This window comes from Neolamprologus multifasciatus, chromosome 16 (genome assembly GCF_963576455.1).
Source record: "Neolamprologus multifasciatus chromosome 16, fNeoMul1.2, whole genome shotgun sequence".
Taxonomy (NCBI): Eukaryota; Metazoa; Chordata; class Actinopteri; order Cichliformes; family Cichlidae; genus Neolamprologus; species Neolamprologus multifasciatus.
In genome coordinates this window covers 11219247-11239427 of record NC_140454.1, presented here as the reverse complement: position 1 = coordinate 11239427, position 20181 = coordinate 11219247, and the positions used below count along the sequence as shown (strand labels likewise).

The window sequence follows — 20181 nt, the reverse complement described above, 5'->3', positions numbered from 1 at the left end:
ATTTAGAAGCCAGGAAATTTCACCACTGGAATTGTTTCACAGGTGGCATCCTATCATGATACCACACTGGAGTTCACTGAGCTTCTGAGAGCAACGCATTCTTTCACAAATGTTTGCAGACGCTGCATGCCTAGGTACCTGATTTTATACACCTGTGGCCACGGAAGTGATTGGAACACCTGAATTCAATGATCTGGATGGGTGAGTGTATTCTTTTGACAGTATAGTGTATATCCACCTTTGTACAACACAGCATTGGTGTTACAGACACGTTACCCTATCCTGGTCATTAGAAAGAATGTCACTTTAAGGTACTTCTGTGCTGGCTTTGCAGATCAAGAAGCTTTATAAATACAGTCTATGACTGTGAATCACATCTGTGAGTCAACGTGGCCATAACTTTAAGCCTTAAAAGTATCAAAATGAATTTTAAAAATTGTTGTCATCAACTGAAAAATTAGTTAGAGTCCAGAAGTATTGAAGGAAATGCCTTCAACTGTAAGTTAAAGTTTATTGTAAGGTTGCAGCATATGTGGAATTTGGATATGTGCTTTATTTATGAACTGGGGACATTATTATGGCACAGCAGACTTTAAACACATTTGTTTGTAGAGGTAACTGATTACTGCTTTCAAGCTCATTATTACTGTTGTTGTACTTTATAACATACACTTTACACATTAGTACATGAATGTTTGGACAATTACATTTTTGTACAAATTAAAGTGTAATAACAAATTATTGCATTAACAGGTTAAAATGACACTTTCAGAAGTGTAAATGTGAAAGGACAGGCAAAAAAAGCAAAAGGATAAACACGAGGGTTATTTTTTACTTTTTGGACACAAACACACAGTCAAAGACCGCCTCAAGGCCAGAACGCATGAATATCACTGAATTCTGAGTGCTTTTGTTGCTTTGCCAGGCGTTCACTGCAGCCAACCTCAGATGATGTTTTATTGTTTCAGTTTTCTCTGCAGTGAGAAAAAGAAAAACATTCTCAGTTTTACATTTCAGGTGAACAGGGAACAAACGGCATGTTAACCAACAGATAGCACCACAGCTTCCTGTTACTATCAAACACATGCTTTTATTATTTGTTTCAGGATTGTTTTTAAAGACGTCAGCAGTCACAGTTTGTGCTAGTTTGCTTACTTTTCCTAAATTTACATCAGCACCCTGGATGATAGGACTGCAGTCTTAATAAAAAGCCAAATATTTCTACAGAAATGATTTTGGATATCTCTTTTGATCACTCCATCAATCAAAAACAACCAGAAAATAAGACAAATTCCATAAATCAGGTTTTGGAGTATATATGAATAAATCCTCTGGAAATAATCCAGAATCGAATAAAAATATAACATTTGTTGCATATAGGTGCTACGGAAGTCGACATTTATGAATTACATACAGTATGATATTATTTGCATAAATGTCTAATAGCGTGTAAAGTCCTAACGATGCATTTGGTTCTCCTTTCATGTGTCTGAACGCAGATGTTATGGAAGCAAAATGAAACGATGCAAAATCTTTAAACTTACTAGTGCACAAGTGAAAACATGGCTTGTCTTCTGAAATGTGAAGCATTATGCAGCATTTGACTCAATCTAACAAAGTATACTATAATGATATATACTTCAGAATATAGCAGTTCTGCCAGTTGCCACATCATCAGAAATACCACAGGCACTGACACCCCTACATCAATACGACATAACATTGGTCGTATCCAAATTCATGGGCTGCATCCTCCTGAGGACCCGGTCTTCGCGGTCTACGTGGGCCGGGTCCTCAGAAGGTCGGGTAGGGACGTTCTAGCCTTCTGATTAGCGTCACCGTTGTCTCGGTGGAGTTTAATAAACTCGGCCGTCTGCTCCTTGCTATCTAAAATATAACAGGACATTGGTGTAAATTCTCGACCGTCTCATACTTCTGTTTAATCAGTTTTCTATTTGATGTTTAGTCAGCTGTGTAAAAACCAAGGAGGAACCCACCCACCCAAAATGACAAAAGACTGGGACCTGACCTACCAAAGGAATTCCAGCTCTGTTGATTGCAGATTATTGCACACACGTACAGGTGGACTGATCTCAATTGCTTTGCCATCACACAGACAGTTTTGTTTTGTTATAATGATGATTTTAAAATGCACAACTTGTGGAGCTCTCAGGACAGTTTGCTGCAGTTATGATTAAATAATGGCACGTCATTAGATGTTAGCTTAAATGAGCTGTTTTTAAATTAGCATTCACTCCTTAAACTTGAGGAAAAATAGAACAGCTTGCTCTATCACCATTTTACCGACCTGTTTCCTTTTTTCACATTTTTCTTCTTGTTATCTTCAGCTTTCCTCGGCAGGATCCTTTGACTTTGAACTGTTTGTTGCTTTCTGTGGACGTGTCCACTGCATTTCCTCCATCTGCCCCTGGTTCAGCAGCATGCAGTGTCACCTTATCCTTCACCGTGTTCCCTTAAGGGCACAACACATAACAAGGTTTCAGACCCAGCCTTTTCGCTGCTCTGTCCTACAGATTTATGGCATCTACACATAAGAATTTAGCAGCATACAAAGCATTGAGTTGAATCTAGTAATCTAATCTAGTAGTCTAATGAAAGTAGACACGCTGTGTAAACTGCTGTCAATAGACATGAGAGTACATTTTACTGCCTTACATAATATTTAATATATCAGCACCGTGCCCATTCAGGGAAAGTATAACACACATTATTAAATTACCGATGCGTCACATAAAAGCAATCTAAAGTTGTTGCTTTGAGGACAGCTGTGTGTGTGTGTGTGTGTCTGACATTGTGCCTGTTCGTGGCTTTTAACATGTCTGTTTGTAATTGTGCAGAGCTGGCAGATTGTGGGCTTCCTGTTTCTCAAAAATCACTTATCCAAACAGTGGCATCACTTCTCACCAGATACCAAGGAAACAAAATAAAGACGATAGTTAGCTCTCATTGTGCGAACCAGTAAACTTTGTCAGTGTTGGGAAACTCTTCTAGCCAAAACACAAACAAGCTCAAACTTAGCATTTTAGTTATTGTCTGTAACAACATGAAAGTGAAATGGGTAAACATGTGGCAAGGAACAGGTGAACAGGAGTAAAGAGATTTCCAGGGTTTTGTTTTTTTTGTCGAATGACAAGCGGAAAAAAATCCCTCATTTCTCGTGGAGAGCATAATCTCCATGGACAGTGTAATCTGTGTTAGTGACATTAGTCGTTAGTCTACATTAAGTGCCATTCATATTATTCAAATGTTTGCTCTTGTGTATTTTGTGAAGTACATTTACAAAAAGAAATCAGCCTTTAATGCAGTTTGACTGTGAGCTTAAAGTCTCACTGCAGGCTTTAGTGTGAATTCTGCCACATCTCAATTTGCAACACTTACTCATTTCAGATGCACAGACAGTCCATCTGAAGTGCAGCTTCAACCACAAATACAAAGTCCCTGCCAGTGTAAGAGTAGCTTGCAGGCATTTATGTAAGTGTTCTTTGAAGTGTGTGTTTGATAAAAGAAACAGACAAAATCTTATATTCTAACCTTGAAAGGAAGCAATGCTTTCGCAAGAATGTGTGCATGATACATTAACACACACTGTGCTATGCCACAAGTACAATGCTTGACTACAATCAAAAGTAATTTAAACTCTTTCAAATTTAACCTTGTATTTTTTATTTGTTTTTAAACCTGATGCTTGCATATTGAGCCACGTGACAAATTAAAGTCACACTGTGAGGAGTCTTGTTTGCAGCGATGGTTTGGGTCGTCTTAGAGAAAAAGGTCATGACAGATCAACACAAAGTAGTTCTGAGTGGTCGCCTGTATCTACTGATGAAGCATCCATTCATCAGCTCTGGCATAGAAACCACACAGATGATAATGTGAATAACAAACTAAAATAAATAAATAAAAGAGAAAGTGATGACCCCTCTATGAGGATGGATGATTTAAAAAACAAAATGCAAAACTTTTATTCAGGGTAAAGAAGGTGGAAGGAGGACTAGACAAACAGGGAAACATCTGCTAAGGATAAAAATCAAAGCATGAATCAAAACTGAAACTCAACTCTAGAAACATGAAGGGAAGACGTCATGTTAGATGTTGCAAGAACTAACAGGATACTGGTTATTAAACAGTGAAATCAGACAATGCAAAATAATAAACATGAAGGCAAACACTGTTAAAGCTGCTCAACCCCTGGACCACTGACCGGTACCAGTCCGTGAGTCGTTTGGTACCGGTTCGCGAGAGTTGAGGCTCGGGTGTGAAATTTATGGTTTTCACAGTTTTTAGCGTTATTTTTTATCGTTTTATTCATTAACATGGTTTCCCTGGGTCTTTTCCCATGTGTTATGTGTTATAATAAATCTTCTTTTTTTGGTATGGGTACTGGTTTTAATTTGTTGTATTTATCGGCGACACTTTAAAGGCCGTGAAAATATTGTCGGACATAAACCGGTCCGTGGCACAAAAAAAGGTTGGGGGCCGCTGCTGTAAAGCAAATCAAAACCAGGGTTGGAGAAAACCTTTGACACTGGCCTTTTGTGCATGCAGTTCCTGTATGCGTGTTTGGTCATATCCACAACAACACGTCTGTACAGCACACTTGAATGTGGCGTAACAGCGCCACGGGGCTTCATGCTGCCTCCTGATTGTGCATAAGTGTAGAAATTGATTTTTTGTTTTCAAATGAAGCGAGACAAATAAAAGGCGCAGAAGGCGATCGCATGCTGCCTGAAGAGGTAATGTGTTGGCCATTTGACCAACACATCAGCTGGCCTCTGGATACTACACTAAAAAGTGCAGTATTAGGCAAACAAGCAAATCAGCCATAAGCACAGCAGCTACACACACAACTGCATCAATTAGTTAAGCCTGAAAAGGTGCACCACTGAAAAGCTACTTGCTTTCTCTGAGTGTTGGAAACAGCAGTTGGTTATTGGAATTTTCTAGATCAATGGTCAAAATAATGAACAAGGTTTTTGGACACCTAATGATCCACTGGGTCAATATAAAAGTAAACATCTAGAGGGCAACACACAATTGATACTTGTTTTATTATACTTCCAGTCACACAAGCATACACGTGGATTGTATTATGAAACTATAAAAATCACACAAGTGAACCACCATCCATCAAAATCTGACGGGTCCATCTATTATTAAAAACATGAAAAATGTGAATGTGGGATATTGAGTGAAGAACAGAGAGAGTGAAAGGTGTGAATTTTAAGAGCTCCGTTATATTCCTGACTCCTACAGAGAGGAGGTTTAGGGTATTTAAGATGTTTAGATTCTTACCTGATTTCAGATGGTGATTTTAATCACTGTCACCTGCTGCAGGCACAAGTATTTAGGTAACAGTTTTATCATCATCATTGTTTATTTGTATAGCACTTTAAGAACACATCAGGCAGACCAAAGTGCTGAACAACACAGATCAAAAAGCCTTGGTTGTCACATTCAGGCCGGTCAGACATCCGGATGGATAATAATGTCTGGCGATCATAGAAAAAAGTACAACAGACATGTAACGCAAAGTTAGCTAAAACAATAAAACAAAACAAATAAAGGAGAGCGATAGATGGCGTGCCGAACACACAGGCGCCATTTTATTGTGAGAAACGTTGTTTCTGTGCCTTGAAGTCAATACATTTGGCTAGTGATCTTTTAATTCAAGTGAAACTCTGCTTTCTGTGAGTGTAAAGACATTTAACTACATATTAATCCCTGAGATATTTTAATACAAGGTAAAGAAGTCAATTTCAGCAGCACTTCTCAGTTTTTCTGCATGATGAATTTTTAAAAATGACAGATACAGTGGACAAAAAGATAAATATTTCAAGAGCATGAACTGATATATACAGATTTTGTTTCAGTGTTAAAATATTAGCAAAAAATAGCTAATAAATAAAAATACAAATCTAAATGTATGCAAATTTTTAGTTCCATATTAATGATGTGGCATGTTACTCTATGCACATAACAAGACTTTTATTGGAAGTCCTGCAGAAGTCCAGTCCAGCTCTCTGTCTTACTGTCAACTCTCCCAAGACCATTTGCAGTGAGGAGACAATATTAATCACTACCTGTTGTAACAACAGTAGTTGTGGATAAAGTTGTTTGTCCTGCCATTACAAAACTTTGAAGCTAATTCCTTCAGCAGAGATCAGGCTAGCATAATTAAAGGCCCAGTGTAAATACTCACTGTTGGATTAATGAGCCTGGAACGCTGAGACTGGGAGCCTCTGGGTAATACGTGACAAAAGGGAAAGATAGGAGAGGGAGAGAGAGCATAAGGTAAACATATAAGAAAGGTAGAGAGAGCTTTTAGGAGGCAGGATGAGAGATCCATGATGTTCAGTTGTGAAGGTACAAGATCAAAGAAAATTGAAGAGGTTTGTGCAGACAGACTGGAGGCAGTGTATCCTTTCCTTCTCTGCCTCACTAACAGAAACACGCAGTACCCCAACACTGATCTATCAGCCCTTTAAGTTTCAATGAGTTTTCACCAATTAAAAAAAAAAAATGGCACACACACACACACAGCAAACATCCAAGTGGTGGAACAGTGGAGTGCAGATACGGGAACAAAAGGCTATCTCCACTGTGTCAGCAATTGTCCCAATCCAGCACTTGGATTTATTAATTATGAAGATTCTCAAACCAGCAGTAAATGAAGCCGTGCTCTGTTTTACATGCACAGAGTGTCACCAGCTTTTTGCTCTGATTTATTCCTCTGTGCTAAGATTTAATCAGAAACACACGCACAGAGACAATCATGTCATCGGATGGAGGAATCAGTCAATAAATGTAATGTTTTCAATTCCATGTTTCACTTTGGTTAAAAATAAATAAATAAATAAATAAATAAATAAAAATAATAAAAAATCTTTTGTTCTTCCTTTAATGAGCCTTTGAGAAAAAGCTGTAGACTGAGGCACTTATAATGATTATGTTTTGGTTATACTAGAGATTTTTTTCCCCTTATCTGTTAAGGGTGGTGAGTTAGTGAACCCAGACGCGGACCTCTCGTTAAAGTTGAACAGTGTCTTTATTTACAGTGAAGCCAATCCAGAGTTATCCACAGTGCAAGTCCCTTCAGTGCTCCTCTCCCCGTCTCCCCTCGTGTGTCCACACAACTCCCGTGAATCAGTGACGTCTCTCCTTCCGTCTCTCTGTTTCATCCGCTTCCTGAGAAAAGGCAAAACAGACACGGTTAGCCTCCCTCCGCTATCAACCACTTGTTTTACCCTTGCTGAGCTTGAGTCACTACCAGGCTTGGTGCAATACTCCAGCGCTGTCTGTCACTCAGCCACACCATTAAATAGCTCTGCCAACGACGGTGGCCGATTGGCAGCAGCTGGCGAGCAATCAGTTGCAGGTGGGACAGCTCAGAGTGGCAGTACTTCCAGGTCCGAGATCTCCCGTTGCTACGCGACCGGGTAACAATTGCAGCGGGGCCGGAGAGGAAAGACAGAGTGAGTGTGTTACGACCCCCTCTGCTAGGCGTCAGGGAAGGAGTAACATACACAAGCCCCCAACACAAAACTGAGTAAAGAAAAAGGTTTTAATTTCAAACTTTGAACAGAAAACCGACAGGGCTGTTCAACAGACCACTGGGCAAACAATTATTACATAAAGAAAAAAAAACAGTCAAGAGTAAAAGCTAAGGGTTAACTAAGGCAAGCCAGCATCACAAAATTCTACTCACAGCCAGCTAGCAGCTCAAAACTCTAATCAGTCTAAGTTCAAGCATGCACCAAGGCTTGACAAAGTTCAGCAATATGAACAAGTTCAACAAAGACCAAAGAGGGAGGCACAAAGGGCAAACTGCATGTTCAATCCTAAGCAGCAGCCACTGAGTGAAGGACCTCCAGCCTTTTGTAGCCACAGGTGGGCACGATCAGCCACTGATTGCCTCTTGGAGCATCACGGGATCCCCGGGCAGCCAATCGTCCGTGTGGTCTGGCACACTTCATTCTGCATAAGAGAGGGTTGGCACGGGTCTCCCAGTAACCAATCACACACAAGTCATGGCAGTCTCACTCCCTCCAAGGCCCAGGGCCGTAACAAGAGAGAGGAGAACAAACACACACATACACACAGGTGGCCGGTCAGGGCACCGTCAGACCTGACATTATCATCTACTGTCAGCAAATTGTGTGTCTTTAAGGGTGCAGCAATTCAAATCATGAATGTAGAAGATTGGGTAGCCTTGACTCAGATAAGTTGTTTGGTGTCTGAATTTGAGGAAAGTTTGACAATGAATTACTAGAATGTGCAATTATCCCAGGGTTTGGTGAAACACAATCAGTGGTGTTGCAGATTATTTTTGAGAGACACATTGTAAGCATTTGGACTTCTTTCAAACTAGGGAACAAAATGCATGACAACTCAGTCTGGAGAAACACTGCAGCATGGTGTGCGATGTAAACAGAAACACAATGAAATGATCTGCAAACCATTTGAGCCCTAGAGTAGATTGAAAATAGTCAAAAGAACAGCTCAGATCCTGAAGCTGAGAATTTTGCCATAATGCAAGGCAATGAAGTCAGGCCATTGTCAAGCTTGCTCACATTTCACAGATATATTTACAGGTGTGTATTCAACAGGTTGAAGGGAGCAACTAAGGCTGGCAGTGAGGCTACAGAGTCTTTTAGTAAAGATATTTATGAAGTCTCTCATTATAAAACAAGGGAAAGTGAACAGGCAGGTGAGTGACTTCAACAGGCTTTGAACTCAAGTGCAATTAGCAAAACTGCAGCGAGTCTGGAATCTGGGATGAGAAGAAAACAGAGTAAGTACTGAGAAAGAGCACTTGGAATAAGTGACAGCTTTACTAGTTACAGCTAAAAAGCCTGTAAAAGGGACGGTGGTCGTAAAGGCAGGAGGTTCAGATGTTAGATGGGCCTCACAGCAGGAAGGTCCTGGGTTCAAATTCGCCATCTGGGCTTTCTATGTGGAGCTTGCGTGTTATCCCCGTGTGTACATGGGTTCTCTCCGGGTGCTCCGGCTTCCTCTCACAGTTCAAAGACATGCAGTTAGCAGGGTTAGGTTAATTGGTGGTTCTAAATTGCCTGTAGGTGTGAATGTGAGTGTGAATGGTTGCATGTCTCTCTGTTAGCCCTGTGACACACTGGCAACCTGTACAGGTTTTGCCCTGCCATTTGCCCTTATGGGACTGGGACAGGCTGGATATGAGGATGGATTCCTGGTCATCTGGGGCCTTTCTGTGTGTGACTGTTCTCGTTATGTCTATGACTTCCTCCCACACACTCAAATAGGATTAATGAGTGATTCTAAAGTGGCTGAAGGTGTGAATGTGTGGATATCTGTATCTCTGCGTTAGCCTTGTGATGAAAATGTCGCCCATCCAGTGTGCACCCTGCTTCTCGCCCTAGCTGGGATAGGCACCAGGCTCCCTTTGACCCTGAATTGGGCTACGTCTACACTGATCTGGATAAATTCTAAAAACACTCTGTGTCCACACTATTGTTTTCAATCGATTCAGAACGGTTGTTCATCCACACTGAAATGACTGAAACGCTTACGTTCCTGTACTGCGCATGCGTGAAACGTAAGACGATTCAACCTGTGTCATTTCTGTCTGCCGTTTATTTACTTTCTGGCTCTTTTTTAATTGGACTAACAATGAGGTGGAGTTGTTGCTGCGAGTAACACAAAAGCGCAAAGTTGCAAAAGGCGACTGGGAATTGAAGAAAAGCTATCTGGAGCATGTATACATTGATATTAATCTTTAATAGGGCTGTCAAAACTGAGAGCAAACAAAACAACTGCTGTATAGTGCCCTCAGCCCCACTATCTTAGTTCAATCGGTCACATGACTGCATCATATGACTAAAATGCTTCATCGTTCCTGAAAGTCTCCATTTGTGCAGTCTACACTGCGATGCAAAAATGGCGTTTTAAAATGTATCCGCTTTGGAGAGCGTTTTCAAAAAGCTCTGTTTTCCTTGACCAAAAACGGCATCTCAGTGTGGACAGGAGGCCAAAACGGAGAGAAAAAGATGCGTTTTCAAACAAAAACGCATTAGTGTGGACGTAGCCTCGGATAAGCGGTTAAGACAAGGTATAAGAGATGCATATCCAGGTGATGCCTTTCTCAGAGAAGGCCTTGCGTGTTTATACAAAAAATATACAAACAGGATTTTGAGTCTGAGTGCTAAACCGGCTCACCCACAATCCAGAGCTGTCACCCACTGAAAAAACCTAGTTTACCAGCTAAAACAACATCTGATATGCCATCTTTTTCAAGTGTTTTCTGTTATATATTGGCTTTAAATTATTTCAAATCTCCATTCTGCATTTAGTTACATTTTACACAGGATTTAAACTTTTATACAAACTGTGTTTCATAAAACTTTTTCCAGTTTCCACAGTGGTACATGCCACTTAGCTCGCCATTCTGCTCGGAGTATTAGAGCAGCAGGTACGGCTCGAGTTGAAGAAGGATTAAATGCATGTCACTGTAAATTGGATAATAGGAGAGGATGATGCAAAGATGAAGGTGAAAAAGCTAAGCCTAAATGTTAAATATGTGCTTACCTTGGAGCAACAGGAGACGTGTGTGCCTCATACACGGTGCACACACCGAGCCAGATGGGGGTGGAAGAGCTTTGAAGCTCATCCAAAGTGAAGAAGGGAAGAGGAGCGTGTTTGTTACAGACAGGAGATGACATTGCCGCCACCCGGCAACCACAACGCTTATACATTTCTGTGCAGCCCACACATAATAGCACTGTAACAGTTGGGGCTCTCTGTCCCTTTTTCTTTCCTTCCCTTCATCTCACTATTGTGCTTCTGAATTTCTTCTTCTTCTCGCTTCTCCACCTGCTGCTGCTTTGCGTTATTTGCGCTCCACAGTCTTCCCGCTCATCCCCTGCCCCTCCGCTCCTCTGTTTTGGGGGTGGTGCCGTGGTGATATGACAACACGTGTTTCCGAGATCTCAAGGGACAAACACAGCAGGCAGATAAAGGAACTTGCCGTGTGTAAGCTATCAGTCTGTGTCCTTGCTCCCGGTTTTATGCATGTACAGTATATTGGCACTTTGACTCAAATAGCAACAGACTCACCAAATATTTTTGGGGTTTTTTTTCTTATTGCTAATGATTTGCATTAGTGATGGGTCGTTCGCGAACGAAATGGCTCTTAGAGCCGACTCTTTGAAGTGAACGACGCGAGCAGGCTCCTTATTGGGAGCCGTGAGGTTTTGTTTTTTTTTTTCTTTCTCTCACCCTCTCTCTTGCCCTTTTTCCCGCTAAACTCCGCACGCACGGCCTGTACTTTGCGCTGGGCAGAGGGGGGAGGGGCGTTAGTTACACTCGCAGTAGCACAGGAACAGAGCCAGAGAGAAAGAGAGTGAGGGACAACAACGTCACATTAGAAAGGTATAGTAATCATCCACTATTTTCATTTGCAGATGATAAAGGATTCAGAAATCATGCAGGCCCATATGACAGAGAATGTGCATCTTCTTTTTGTTTTAATATTTTAATTTATATTGAATTGTGTTGTGCTCCTCCGTGAATCGCAACCTTATCGTGGTGGAGGGGTTTGTGTGTCCCAGGGATCCCAGGGGCTATGTTGTCTGGGGGCTTTTGCCCCCTGGTAGGGTCTCCCATGGCAAATTGGTCCTGGGTGAGGGACCAGACAAAGAGCGATTCAGAAGACCCCTATGAAAAAAACACCGAGGGAACAGTTTACCCTGCCCGGGATAGGGTTACCGGGGCCCCGCCCTGGAGCCAGGCCCGGGGAGGGTGCCCGAGGGCGAGCGTCTGGTGGCCGGGCCTTAGTCCATGGGGCCCGGCCGGGCCCGGCCGGGCACAGCCCGAAGAGGAGACATGGGCCCATCCTCCCGCAGGCCCACCACCCGCAGGAGGCGCCATAGGGGTCGGGTGCATTGTGTGCCGGGTGGCGGCCAGGAGCGGAGGCCCTGGCAGACTGACCCCCGGCTGCCAAGACTGGCAATAGGGACATGGAATGTCACCTCTCTGGTGGGGAAGGAGCCTGAGTTAGTGCGTGAGGTTGAGATGTACCGGCTAGATATAGTCGGGCTCACCTCTACGCACGGCTTGGGCTCTGGAACCAGTCTCCTGGAGAGGGGCTGGACTCTGTCTCAGTCTGGAGTTGCCCCTGGTGAGAGGCGGCGGGCTGGGGTGGGTATTCTAATATCCCCTCGGCTTGCTGCCGGTACGTTGGGGTTTTTCCCGGTGGACGAGAGGGTTTGTTCCCTGCGCCTTAGGGTCGGGGAACGGGTCCTGACTGTCATCTGCGCTTATGTGCCGAGTGGCAGTTCGGAGTACCCAGCCTTCTTAGAGTCCCTGGGGGGGGGGGGGGGGGGGTGCTGGAAGGTGCTCTGGAGACTCTGTTGTCCTGCTGGGAGACTTCAATGCTCACGTGGGTAACGACAGCGAGACCTGGAGGGGCGTGATTGGGAGGAACGGCCTCCCTGATCTGAACCCGAGCGGTGCTTTGTTATTGGACTTCTGTGCTAATCACAGTTTGGCCATAACGAACACCTTGTTCGAACATAAGAGTGTCCATAAGTGCACGTGGCACCAGGACGCTCTAGGCCGTAGGTCTATGATCGATTTTGTAATCGTATCACCAGACCTGCGACCATATGTTCTGGACACTTGGGTAAAGAGAGGGGCTGAGCTGTCAACTGATCACCACCTGGTGGTGAGTTGGATCAGGTGGCGGGGGAGGACGCTGGACAGACCTGGTGCACCTAAACGCGTAGTGAGGGTGTGCTGGGAACGACTAGCAGAGGCCCCAGTCCGCGAGATCTTCAACGCACACCTCCGGCAGAGCTTCAACAGCATTCCGAGGGAGGCAGGGGACATCGAGTCCGAATGGACCATGTTCAGCGCCTCCATTGCCGAAGCTGCTGCATTGAGCTGCGGCCGCAAGGTGGTTGGTGCCTGCCGTGGTGGTAATCCCCGAACCAAATGGTGGACACCAGAGGTGAAGGGAGCCACCAGGCTGAAGAAGGAGTCCTATCGGGCTTGGTTAGCCTGTGGGACTCCGGAGGCAGCCGACAGGTATCGACAGGCCAAGCGGAATGCGGCTCGGGCAGTGGCTGAAGCAAAAACTCGGGTGTGGGAGGAGTTCGGAGAGGCCATGGAAAAAGACTTTCGGACTGCCTCGAAGAGGTTCTGGCAAACCGTCAGGCGTCTCAGGAGGGGAAAGCGGTGCTCTACCTGCACTGTGTATAGTGCTGGCGGAGCGCTGCTGACGTCGACTGAGAAAATTGTCAGGCGGTGGAAGGAATACTTCGAGGGCCTCCTTAATCCCACTGACGTGTCTTCCAAGGAGGAAGCAGAGTCTGGGGATGAGGGGAATGACCCGCCAATTTCTGGGGGCGAGGTCACTGAGGCAGTTAAACAACTCCTTGGTGGCAGAGCCCCTGGTGTTGATGAGGTCCGCCCCGAGTTCCTGAAGGCTCTGGACGTTGTAGGGCTGTCCTGGTTGACACGCCTCTGCAATGTTGCGTGGAGATCAGGGGCAGTACCTGTGGATTGGCAGACCGGGGTGGTGGTCCCCATCTTTAAGAAGGGGGACCGGAGGGTGTGTTCCAACTACAGGGGGATCACACTCCTCAGCCTCCCCGGGAAAGTCTATGCCAGGGTGCTGGAAAGGAGAGTTCGTCCGCTAGTCGAACCTCTGATGCAGGAGGAACAATGCGGTTTTCGTCCTGGTCGCGGAACACTGGACCAGCTCTTCATCCTCTCGAGGATACTTGAGGGTGCATGGGAGTTTGCCCAACCAGTCTACATGTGTTTTGTGGACTTGGAGAAGGCATTCGACCGTGTCCCTCGGGGTGTCCTGTGGGAGGTGTTGCGGGAGTATGGGGTGTCTGGCCCATTGCTACGGGCCATTCGATCCCTATACAACCGTTGCAAGAGCTTGGTTCGCATTGCCGGCAATAAGTCGGACTCGTTCCCGGTGGGTGATGGGCTCCGCCAGGGCTGCCCTTTGTCACCGGTTCTGTTCATAATTTTTATGGACAGGATTTCTAGGCGCAGCCAAGTGGCGGAGGGCTTTCGCTTTGGTGGCCTCAGGATCTCATCTCTGATCTTTGCGGATGATGTGGTTCTGTTGGCTTCATCGGGTGAGGGCCTCCAGCTCGCACTGGAGCGGTTTGCAGCCGAGTGTGACGCAGCGGGAATGAGGATCAGCACCTCCAAATCTGAGGCCATGGTTCTCAGCCGGAAAAGGGTGGAGTGCCCACTCCGGGTCGGGGATGAGGTCCTGCCCCAAGTGGAGGAGTTCAAGTATCTCGGGGTCTTGTTCGCGAGTGATGGGAGAAGGGAGCCGGAGATCGACAGACGGATTGGGGCTGCAGCTGCAGTAATGCAGACGCTGCACCGGTCCGTCGTGGTGAAGAGGGAGCTGAGTGTAAAAGCGAAGCTCTCAATTTACCGGTCGATCTACGTCCCTACCCTCACCTATGGCCACGAGCTGTGGGTAGTGACCGAAAGGACGAGATCGCGGATACAAGCGGCGGAAATGAGCTTCCTCCGAAGGGTGGCTGGCATCTCCCTTAGAGATAGGGTGAGAAGTTCGGCCATCCGGGAGGGGCTCAGAGTAGAGCCGCTGCTGCTCCACATCGAAAGGAGCCAGCTGAGGTGGTTTGGGCATCTGGTAAGGATGCCCCCTGGGCGCCTCCTGGGTGAGGTGTTCCAGGCATGTCCCACCGGGAGGAGGCCCCGGGGCAGACCCAGGACACGCTGGAGAGATTATATCTCTCGGCTGGCCTGGGAACGCCTTGGTGTTCCCCCGGATGAGCTGGAGGAGGTGGCTGGGGAGAGGGAGGTCTGGGCCTCTTTGCTTAGGCTGCTGCCCCCGCGACCCGGCCCCGGATAAAGCGGATGAAGATGGATGGATGGATGGATGGATGGATGAATTGTGTTGTGGTTTGCAGTGTTTTGTGTTGTTTCACGTTAAATTTGTTTAAAAGGAAAACGCTGAAAATTTAAATTGTTAAAAGTTTAAAATGTAAATAGTTGTTCTTTGTATTATATGATTTATTTATTACATTTTATGTGGAGTGAATAAATAAAGTATATTTATGGTGGCCCTTAGAGACAAAGCACGTACAAACTCCAAAACACATACAAACTCCTAAGCATGTACAAACTCCAAAACGCGTAAAAACTCCAAAACGCGTAAAAACTCAGATGCACTTACAAACCCCGAAAACGCTGTCTTTGTCAGTGATTAAAGCCTAACGTGTGAACAACAATACGTGGATGCATTAAAGCAGGTTTGAGTTGCAGGCCTGCATCAAAACTGAGAAAAATACAGAAAATGCAATGTAAGAAAATTAAATGAGCACGTATTAAATTGATTGCAGCATCAGGTCGGTTAAACTTGTGGATATTGATCTGGTCAGTTAACTAGCAGAGGGGGTAGTTAATCCGTTTCAGCTGTTTGGTGTTAATGAAATTAACACAAATGCACCCGAGGGGCAATAATGAGACAACCAACATTACATTTCTGCCTTTTTTTTTTTTTCAGTTTCATTTTCAGCCCTCTGTAAATTCATCATTTCCAACAAATCATATCCGTGTAAATATCCAGCACGATTTCTCTTTTGCTGTTGAGGTTTGATGTGTTTACAAGGTGTTCCTCTAATGCTTCAAGTGGTGTAGTTATGAGGTGTAAAAATATCCTTTTCTTTTTATTTAGTACATAATGAAAGTGTTTTCCACAGTTGAGGATTCTCTTTGTGGTAGTAGCAGTCTGTCTCTTTGGTGAGTATATTTTTGTATTTTCTGCAGAAAAAAAAAGGAACAGTGCACTGTTATTATTTGCCTCTCCAGACTTCAACTCGTGCTACAGATGTTCTTCCTGATTCTGTTCTACAGCATCAGAGTGCTTTGTGTTCCTGCACATGAACAGGTTCATGTGGATGTTTTTGTATTTCCTGCATGAATCTATGCAACCTGCACAGACTAGATGCTAATCAAAACATACTGAAGGTTAAAAGAAAAAACATCAAAAACAAGTTCAATTCAATTCAATTCAATTCAATTTTATTTATATAGCGCCAAATCACAACAAATGTCGCCTCAAGGCGCTTCATAGATACAGAGAAAAGCCCAACAATCATATGACCCCCTATGAGCAAGCACTTTGGCGACAGTGGGAAGGAAAAACTCCCTTTTAACAGGAAGAAACCTCCGGCAGAACCAGGCTCAGGGAGGGGCGGCCATCTGCTGCGACCGGTTGGGGTGAGAGAAGGAAGACAGGATAAAAGACATGCTGTGGAAGAGAGACAGAGATTAATAACAGATACGATTCAATACAGAGAGGTCTGTTAACACATAGTGAGTGAGAAAGGTGACTGGAAAGGAAAAACTCAATGCATCATGGGAATCCCCCGGCAGCCTACATCTATTGCAGCATAACTAAGGGAGGATTCAGGGTCACTTGGTCCAGCCCTAACTATATGCTTTAGCAAAAAGGAAAGTTTTAAGCCTAATCTTAAAAGTAGAGATAGTGTCTGTCTCCCGAATCCAAACTGGAAGCTGGTTCCACAGAAGAGGGGCCTGAAAACTGAAGGCTCTCCCTCCCATTCTACTTTTAAATACTCTAGGAACAACAAGTAGGCCTGCAGAGCGGGAGCGAAGTGCTCTAATAGGGTGATATGGTACTACAAGGTCATTAAGATAAGATGGGGCCTGATTATTTAAGACCTTGTATGTGAGGAGCAGGATTTTGAATTCAATTCTGGATTTAACAGGAAGCCAATGAAGGGAAGCCAAAACAGGAGAAATATGCTCTCTCTTTCTAGTCCCTGTCAGTACTCTTGCTGCAGCATTTTGGATTAACTGAAGGCTTTTCAGTGAGTTTTTTGGACATCCTGATAATAATGAATTGCAGTAGTCCAGCCTGGAAGTAATAAATGCATGAACTAGTTTTTCAGCGTCACTCTGAGACAGGATATTTCTAATTTTAGAGATGTTGCGCAAATGGAAGAACGCAGTCTTACATATTTGTTTAATATGTGCGTTGAAGGACATATCCTGGTCAAAAATGACTCCAAGGTTCCTCACAGTGTTACTGGAGGCCAAGGTAATGTCATCCAGAGTAAGAATCTGGTTAGATACCATATTTCTAAGCTTTTCAGCGCCGAGTACAATGACCTCAGTTTTATCTGAGGTAAGAAGCAGAAAGTTAGTGGCCATCCAAGTCTTTATGTCTTTAAGACATTCCTGCAGTTTAACTAATTGGTGTGTGTTATCTGGCTTCATGGACAGATAGAGCTGGGTGTCATCTGCATAGCAGTGAAAATGTATGCTATGTCTTCTAATGATGCTGCCTAGGGGAAGCATGTATAATGTAAACAGAATTGGTCCTAGCACTGAACCCTGTGGAACTCCATAATTAACCTCAGTGTGTGAAGAGGACTCTCCATTTACATGCACAAATTGGAGTCTATTAGATAGATATGATACAAACCACTGCAGTGCAATACCTGTAATACCTACAGCATGTTCTAATCGCTCTAATAGGATATTATGGTCAACAGTATCGAATGCTGCACTAAGGTCAAGAAGGACAAGCACAGAGATGAGTCCACTGTCAGAGGCCATAAGAAGATCATTTGTAACCTTCACTAAAGCTGTTTCTGTGCTGTGATGAACTCTGAAACCTGACTGAAACTCTTCAAATAAACCATTCCTCTGCAGATGATCTGTTAGCTGTTTGACAACTACTCTTTCAAGGATTTTTGATATGAAAGGAAGGTTGGAGATTGGCCTATAATTAGCTAAGACTGCTGGGTCTAGAGATGGCTTTTTGAGTAAAGGTTTAACTGCAGCCACCTTGAAGGCCTGTGGTACATAGTCGATTATTAGAGATAGGTTGATTGAGCGGTCTGCTTCTCCCCACCGCAGGGAAAAGGGTAACACAACCTGGGTCTGGGTGCAGTTCCCCCCTCCAGGGGCAAGGGTACCTAGACCCGGTTCGTAGAGTACGCTTGGGGAGTGTGATTGTGTGTACAGCGTCTCTTTATGTCTGTCTCCACGTTGGTTGAGTGTGGAGTAAGTGCATATGAGAGCATGAGGGTGGGAATGGATGTTTGTATCTGTGTGTGCCTGTATGTCTGTGTCTATATGTCAGGTTGGGTATCAGATGCCACCTCTCTGAGGACAGCTCAGGCCCTCCAAGGTTTGGAGGCCTATCTCCCCCCACCACTTCCCCTGCCGGGGGCGGACTCCCTCAGACATCGGTGCGTTGGTGGTTCTTTGTGTCCGGGGGTGGGCGTCCGGGTACACACCGGCTCACTCCTTGGCGGCTGCTTATCGGGGCCTGGAGCCTGGGGCTCGCTTGGGCCACCTCGGAGGTGGGGTGCCCCCGGCCTCTCGGCCTGGGGCTCGGTCACTCAGGCACAGCTGGCTGCCGGCGGAGCTCACGGGCACGTCACTGCAGCCCCCCCTGGCTTCTGCTCCGTGGCTGCTGGGTGACCCCTCATCTGGGACTCTCCTCGGCTCTTTCTGGGACAGTGGCGCGGCTGCCCCTCTGTTGGTCTTCCTTGGTCTCTTGTGTTCTGGGGGCCTCTGGATGTCTGGAGTTTTGATCTCCTCCATACCTGCTTCATGCCCTGGAGGACGGGGCAGTGGCCCCCCACACCCTCTAGCAGATCATTACATGAGGGAACCTTTTAAGAAAACAAGCGCGTCCATGCTCACAGGTGTACACACGGGTGATCACACACACAAACTACACCCTTTTTGGCTCCTACCTCAATGCACACTGTGCTGTCGATCTTACGTGCTGCACAATAATGTTTAATATTTAGTAGTTACTGTCATATTCCCATATATCATTGTGATGTGGTTTATTGTATTACTCTCGTTTTCTTCTGCTTGTTTTCTTTTTTCTTTCTCAACAGGTGATCCAGGTGATCGATATATGTATTTATTTTTTTATTTATTTATTTTTTTTCTTCTGCTTATTCTGTTGGTTTTTGCTTTTTGCCCTTCTCCCCCGTCCCTCTTCTCAACTGTCTTTCTTTCCCTCTTTCTTTCTCCCTTTTCTTTCCCCCAGTCAAATCTGTCCCGTATTCAGCAAGTGAAAATAAAATAAAGAATAAAAGGTGAATCAAATGGACCATTACGGCAAAGCTGGGATGGTCAATTTGGTAAAGAAAAACCGTTGGGCATCTTTCTTCGCCTTTAGACAATAATTCTGATGGCAAAAGAGCCAAACGGGACAGGCAAAAAAAAAAAAAAAAAAAAAAAAAAAAAAAAAAAAAAAAAAAGAGATAGGTTGATCATATATAAGATCGAAGAATTAATCAATGGCAGGACTTCTTTGAGCAGTTTTGTAGGAATGGGGTCTAAAAGACACGTTGATGGTTTGGAGGAAGTAATTATTGAAGTTAACTCAGAAAGATCGATTGGAAAAAAAGAGTCTAACTTAACATCAATGGAACTAAGAGTAGCTGTAGATAATATTACATCTGTGGGATGATTATTGGTAATTTTTTCTCTAATGATAAAAATTTTATTTGTGAAGAAGTTCATGAAGTCATCACTAGTTAACGTTAAAGGGATGGTTGGCTCAAAAGAGCTCTGACTTTTTGTCAGCCTGGCTACAGTGCTGAAGAGAAACCTGGGGTTGTTCTTATTTTCTTCAATCAGTGATGAGTAGTAAGCTGTTCTGGCTTTGCAGAGGGCTTTCTTATAAAGCAACAAACTATTTCTCCAGGCTAAATGATGATCCTCTAAATTTGTGACACGCCATTTCCTCTCCAGATTACGAGTCATCTGCTTTAGGGTACGTGTTTGAGAATTATACCACGGGGTCAGGTACTTCTGATTAGAGACCTTAGTTTTCACTGGAGCTACAGTATCCAGAGTCGTACGTAGTGAGGAGGTGAAATTATTAACAAGATAATCGACCTCTGTTGGGGTAGCATTCAGATAGCCGCTCTGCTCTGTGTTGGTACAGGGCATTGACGATGATAACAGTGGCTGGATTATATTCTTAAACTTACCCATATGGAAAAGAAATAGTAAAAACTTATATGACTTAACTCATGAAAGTGGCCACTTTCATGAGTAAATCATATAAGGCTTACATGATTTACTCATGAAAGTGGCCACTTTCTCATTACTTTCATATATTGT

General features: G+C 44.4%; 1 protein-coding gene and 1 long non-coding RNA gene across 2 annotated transcripts in view; one reads left to right on the top strand and one right to left on the bottom strand.

The window, feature by feature from the left end:
* kcnh3 (potassium voltage-gated channel, subfamily H (eag-related), member 3) overlaps positions 1-20181 on the top strand; it is a 182437-nt gene that overhangs the window by 35581 nt on the left and 126675 nt on the right. The window lies entirely within an intron of this gene.
* Positions 6881-7836, bottom strand: LOC146500337 (uncharacterized). The gene is made up of 3 exons (XR_014869946.1): positions 7727-7836; positions 7289-7445; positions 6881-7206 (listed from the first exon to the last, which is right to left on the bottom strand). It is a non-coding gene; the product is annotated as an uncharacterized LOC146500337 (long non-coding RNA).